This window comes from Mytilinidion resinicola, assembly GCF_010093595.1.
Source record: "Mytilinidion resinicola strain CBS 304.34 unplaced genomic scaffold BDZ99scaffold_1, whole genome shotgun sequence".
Taxonomy (NCBI): Eukaryota; Fungi; Ascomycota; class Dothideomycetes; order Mytilinidiales; family Mytilinidiaceae; genus Mytilinidion; species Mytilinidion resinicola.
In genome coordinates this window covers 1,710,139-1,716,940 of record NW_022985437.1, presented here as the reverse complement: position 1 = coordinate 1,716,940, position 6,802 = coordinate 1,710,139, and positions in this window count along the sequence as shown.

Here is a 6,802-nt window from a genome sequence, read left to right as displayed (position 1 = left end):
CCTCGTTTCCTTCGTCTTTCTGTCTGGTTTTGAACGGAACTTGATGAGCCCGTAGCCCTGCGCCTTTGCATGCTCTCTAAGCACTTCCTCGGCTTCATCTAGCGTACAGTAGGACCGTGGCGGTGGTGGTTTGAGGGCCATGGTGAGTGTATTGAGGAAGTTGAGGATCAGGATGTAATGCTTTGTGGCCACGCCGCACTTGGAGAGAGCATTTGGAATTAGTGAGAAACGTAAGCGAGCGAATCGGAGGCCCCGGAGCACTCCTCCGGACCAATCAGAAGATCAGACGTAAGAAGGGTGTATACGGAGTAGAAAAGGGGTGTACACCGAGTAAATATAGGGTGTACATTTAGCAGCGCCCCCTCTTAAACGTGCCTAACTCAATAATTAGTGAGGCTTCTCGCATGCATATAGAGCTTGTATACTAATGATTTTTAGTGTTAGTGCGGAGCTACAACTCGATCTGCCGTCAAATCCTCCTTTCTGGCAGTGCCCGATCCCGACGGCGAAACCAGCATCCAATATCAGCCTCGCAGCGCCTAGATATTATGCAACTCCTCCAGCTTAATTAGCGCCTAGATTAGATTGCTAAGGTTATTTACACTGGTGTAGCAACAGTATATAATATAGAAAAATGCATAGTTTAATACAGCGCGCCTGTAAGGCCAGCTCTAGTTTAGATAGGGCGTGTCACGGTCTCGGGCGGCAGGATTGCCCTAGCTAGCTCGGGCAGGTAGGTAGAAGTAATAACTGAATTCACTACGTGTTCTATAATGCACGGCAGGCAGGCGGGTTGAATAACAAGACGTAGCTCAAGGAGCTACAAGGAGGCAGGGCGGCGGTCGGCAGGTATACTCCTGCCAAGGCTCGCATAGGCCCTTGCAACAAGGCCTCTCGCCGGGTCCTAACATCACGTGTTACTCTGTGCAGCAAGCTTCACCGTTCAAGCCGTGACAGTACTCCCCTCCTTACGGCCGAACTCCGTTGAGGCCTAAGGACCGGGCTTTTCAGGGTAACGGCGATGGAACGACCGGATAGCTTCCTCGGCATGTTCCAGATAGTCAGCGGGCTCTTCTGTGACTTCGTTGTATCCGGTCCACTTCACCGTGTACTTCAGGCGGGGGCGGCCACGACCGCGACGCTCCCATCGAGAGTCGACAACTTCCTCGACTTCCTACTCCTCCAAGCCTTCGACTTCAACTGGCGGCGGTGGTTCTTGACGCTGGCCGGGCAGCGGATTATTCGCGGCAGGTCTTAGTAAACTAACGTGGAAGACGTTGTGGTTGCGCATGCTCTCCGGTAAGGTTAGGCGGTATGCGTAAGGGCTGACGACCTTCTCTATGCGGAATAGTCTAAGATTCTTCTAATCCAGCTTTTTTTAGGGGCGGAGGGTTTTAATATTCTTAGTATTTAACTATACTAAGTTGTTAACTTAATAGTTATAAGCAGGGCAATAGTTACAGTTTATATTATCCTTATATTAGGTATAAAAGGCAGTAAGTTTAGACTTTAGATATTCCAGAATCTCTTTTATATACTTAGTAAAGCGCTTAGTATTTTTAGTAGGCGGGCGGGTTAATAGTTTAACCGGCTTAAAACCTAGATATAGGTAGAAGCTATAGTTTATAAAGAAAGGAGAGATATAGATGCTTTTAGAATTTATAGTATTAATTAACAGTTTAGCTAAAAGTAGCTATTTAGCCTAGTTATCCTATAAATAGAATATATATACCTGTAAGTACTATTCTAGAATAGTATTAGCTTTTTTAGTCTAGCTATTAGTTTTAGAATAGTATATAGTTAATAGTAAGTAGTTAATTCTTAGGCGGCTAGTTAGGTATTTCTAGAATTTAGCTATAAACTAAGGCCCTTAGTTAAATATAATAGAGGCAGGCAGGCTATATAGTTTTTAAATATTTTTTAGGAAAAGTTTTATAATATTTTCCGTATTATAGGTTTTTTTATAGGTAAGAAAGTATTTTATTTTAGTTAGGCGGTTTACTATAATAAGGATTATATTATACTTTCTACTATATAGCAGGTATATAATAAAATCTATTAATATATTACGCTAGGCTTTTTCGGGAATAGGCAGCGGCTTTAGAATACCTTAGTAGGCTTTTTATAATAAAGTAGTTTTTTTATATATTTAGCAGTTTCTAACCTAATAGTTTATATAAAGTAGTATTCCAGGCTAGTAGTAACTATAGGCTATTATTACGATAGTGCTATAAGCAAGAGTTTAAGAGCTTAGGAGGAAGCTTTAATTAGATGCTAAATACGTTACTATATAGGGAATTAAGACGTTGTATAAGGAACAGGAAATCGAGAGCGCCGGCGAAGAAGATATGCCGGCGGAACGTGCGTATAGCATAAGCTCGCGAGCTCCGTGCGAGATTAGGTAACGACGCTACGTAATCTAGTCTATAACCTAGACTACGACCTAGACTAGGTCACGTGATCTAGGCTACGTTCTAGGATATAATCTAGACTAGGAGCTAGACTAAACACGTAATCGGCGAATTATAGTAGGTAAAGTGTTACGGGTAGTTACTATAACACGTAGTATGCGTAGTATGCGTAGTATACGTAGTGTGTGTAGTATACGCAGTATACGTAGTAGGTAGGTAGTATAGAAAACGTTAAGATGCTTTTATAGAGTATTATTTATAAATTATTAGAATATTATAGGGGCTCTAGTAAGCCTAAACAGTATTACTAAGGTTTTAAATAGTTCTAGTCGGGTTCGGAACGTAGTAAGCTATTCTTAACCCTTTTTTATATATAGGTTATTAAAGGCAGATATAATATTAATTTTTATAAAGTACTTTATCCTTTTTAGGTTGCTTAAGGTTTCCTTTATTAATAGTAGTAGCTAGCGGTTTTTAACTATTATAGTATTTAGCGCTTAGTAGTTAATATAGAAGCGAAGGCCTTTTCTAGGCTTTTTTATAAATAATATAGGTAACGCGGCAGGCGAAGAACTAGGGCGGATAAATCCTTTCTTTAGATTATCTGCTATTTATTCTTTTAAAGTTATTAGCTTATTATAGAATATTAGATATAAAGGTCTAAAAAAAAGTATTTTTCCTTTTTCTAACTTAATTTTATAGTTATACGGGCGGTGCAGTAGTAGGTAGTTAGTATTTTTAGGTAAAAAAATATTAGTAAACTTTTATAGTTTTTTAGGCAGGCAGTTTAGATTAAAGCCCTTTTTTTTAGATAAAATATAACGTATTCCACCACCGAGCCGGCCAAACCACCGAGCCGGCCACTTTTCCTTGGCACAACCAACACTATATGCGCGCAGTTAATTTATTCGCAACCAGCTATAGAACTTGTGTATAACATACTTAGATTAGATTTAGAAGAAGCTTCTTAATCCTTTTTACACGTACGCGTATTATGCCCAGCCTCTCTACAGTTTCCATAGCGCCGTTAAGCTAGTAGAGCCCTATTTGCACCATCTCTACTACCCACCTTTTTCCGTGGATTAGATACTCTAGACACTTTAGCAGCTATATATAACGCTGCTATACTATACTCTATTATACCGCTAGTCTGGATTCGCTTTCTTTTACAACCTTTACGTTTAGTTATCTTTACTAGTTGCTCTTTAAGCTTTTTAACCCGGGCTTTAATAAGTATATTTTTGTATAGCATCTTTTCGGCTCCTTTAATAAGCTTTAAAAAGCCTTTTTAGGCAGTTATTAGTAACTATATAAAGGAATTGCTTACTAGCCTTAACTATAATCTAAATTTATATATATTACTTAGGGTCTTTAATTACTATAGTGTTTCTAGTAGGGGTGCTAGTAGTAAGGTCCGTAACCGTATATTAAGGCGATTAAGAACTACCTGCGTATTAATAGGAACTAATCTAGAGGCCTTAAAGGCCTTCTTATAGTTCTTATATATAAATATATTAAAAAACGCGTTTTTAAAGGCTAGTAGAAAGCCTTTTTTATTAATATAGTAAACGCGTCGGCGTGCTAAGTTTTATATGCGTTAAGAGTACTTTAGCTTTAATAGCGAGAAGTATACTATATTAAGTAGCTAAAGTATATATAATAAATGCGCAGGTATATAAAGGGTAAGAATTTGTTGTTTAATATAATAATCCTTAAAATCTTAGTTAAGGTAGCTCTTATAGCCGTCTAAAATTAGTAACCTATATAACCCTACCTAACGCGCCTTTATATACGTGTTAAAGTGCTTTAACTACTTAAAACTAAGCTTATTATTAGTCTAGCTGTTCTTAGAGATAGAAAGCTTCTAATTATACAGTATTTCTACTTTCTTATACTATGCAGAGATATAAACACGTCCTTTATAGATAATAAATAGTAGGGTTATATATCCGGCAGCGCAGATGCTCTAGATAACTATAACCTACTCTTAGTTGCCTAGTTAAATAAGATTAGGCTTTATATATCTCTCTAAACCTGTAACAACCTTTATTATACTAATTATACCTATTTAAAAGCCAGTTTTATTAAAGTTGTGGATATTATCTAGGTAGACGCTATACTTAGCTATAGTTTCTTGCATAAAAGTAAACTATATATTAATAACCTCTAGGTCTTCCTAGAGTATCCTCTAGCAGTTTTTTACCTAATTAAAAGCTATTTTAAGCTCCTTTATATAAGATATAAACTGTTAAGTCCAGTTCTTACCTACTAGTATTCCACCACACGCAGCTAGTACTTTATCTGCTATATCTGCCACCTTATATAACCGGGGCGCAAATCCTTGCAAGTCTAGGTTAAGGATATATTATATAATTATATGCTCTTCGGTTGCAGTAAGCTTTAGGCAGTTTAGTTGTAATTAAGGTTAAAACGTAATTCTATAGAGCTAATTAAAGAGCCGCTAATATCGTACGTTAAAGGCTGCTGCAGCGCGTTATATAGTCCTAAATTAACCAGAGGTAAAGGCTTAAAGCGCGAGATTAATACTACCTTCTTACTAAGATAGATAATCGCTGCGTTGTTAATATATTGCTGTGTAAATATAGTATTAGTTATGCTAAGGAAAAGTAGCCGGCTTAGTAGTTTAGCCGGCTTAGTAGTAGAATACGTTAGTTAATATTATCTAGTAATATAGAGAAAAGTTTATATTTTTTTTATAGGTAGGCGCTATATACGCGTAAGGAAATAGGTGCTATATTTTTCCTTTCTAGGTTTTTTAGTGCAGGCGGCAGGTACCCCAGGCGGTTCTTTTTTAAAATATTAGCAATTTCTTATATATATATTACTTTTTGCGGTATATTATAGTATTTATAATAGTACTAGCTTATAAACTATAGTATATTACGGGACTAGTCTAGTATAGAATTATACAGGCGTAGCTATAGAATTCCTAGAATAATCGGGTAATAACTTAGTTTAGTTACCTTTATTTAAACGGTTTCTAAATATTTATTTATCTGTAATTAAACCTAAATAGTATAGGTTACTTTACCTACTTTAGAATTGCCTTTATCGGCTAGTTCTAGGTAAAAAGGGTACTTAAGCGGAATTATTAGAATATAGTAATACTTTACCTAGTTTTTATTAACTAGCGCTTTTCTTTTATAGCTACTATTAATTATACTATACGCTAAAATACTCTAGCCCTAGTATTCTAAATATATAGGTATAATTAATAGGTTAGCTTTTATAACCTATTTCTTTTTAATAGTTATCTTTTAAATAGTAGTAGTAGATACTTATATAGTATATAGTATATAAGCCTAGCTATAACCTATATTAGGCTTAATCTTTTTATTAAAGTAGAAAATAGGGGAAAAGTAGGTTTTAGTAGTATCTAGGTTTTATATTTAGTAAAAGGCGGTAAAAGGCTTTAGAAGGATATATTTTTATAAATAAAATAGGAGCGAATAAAGTATTTATTAGGCTAAGGGCAGTTATAAATAAAGTATTTCTTAGAAGCAACCTTTTAAAAAATCTATTAAGTCTCCGAAGACTTCTATAATTTTTATAGTGCTAGATACTTTTAGTAATAACTAGGGTATAGCAGTTTATATTTCTATAGGAACAGGTGTTTCCTAATAGGTTTAATTTATATTAGTATATATTCTCGGGGTTATAGTAGTAAATACTTTATATTATTTATAGTAGTTATCTAGGTTTTAAAGGAACTTTATAAATATATAGTACTTTCTACTAGAGGGTTTATAGTAAAGTAGTATTCCCTTTAGTTTACAGTTAATAGCTTTTTCTAAAAAAGTTAGTAAAGCTTTTTTAAAGAGCTTTCCTTTTAAAGCTAGGCGTTGGAATTTAGTAAAAAAAATACTAAATTTTTTATTATTCTAGCAGAGGCGGAATAGTTTAGTGCAAAAGTTGCGGACTTAGTTAGGGTTTCTATATACTTATTCTAAAAGTTCTAAAATAGCTTTAAAATCGGGTAGTTAATAGTTTCCTTTTATAATATATAGTAGGACTTAGGTATATAGGTTTCTACTTAAATAACTATTTATATAGGATATTTAGCTTTAGAAGTTAGGAAAGCAGTTTTAGTTAACAGTTATTTTCTTATAAATTTAAGAAAGGAAGCGGCAGAGGTTTTTTTAGTTACCTGTAAACTTATTAAAGTTAGGTTATTTCTTAGAAAGCCGGGCAGAGGTAGTAAATATATTAGAAGTAGACGGAGGCGTTTATACTATATTAGCTGTATTTCCTTTAGTTAGTACTTATAGTATTAGGGTGTTACAACCCGTAACACGAACCACCCGAGCGCAGAGGCACTCGCGGAGACAAGCAAGCAGATAAGACTGATTACAGAGAACCAGGTCACGGGA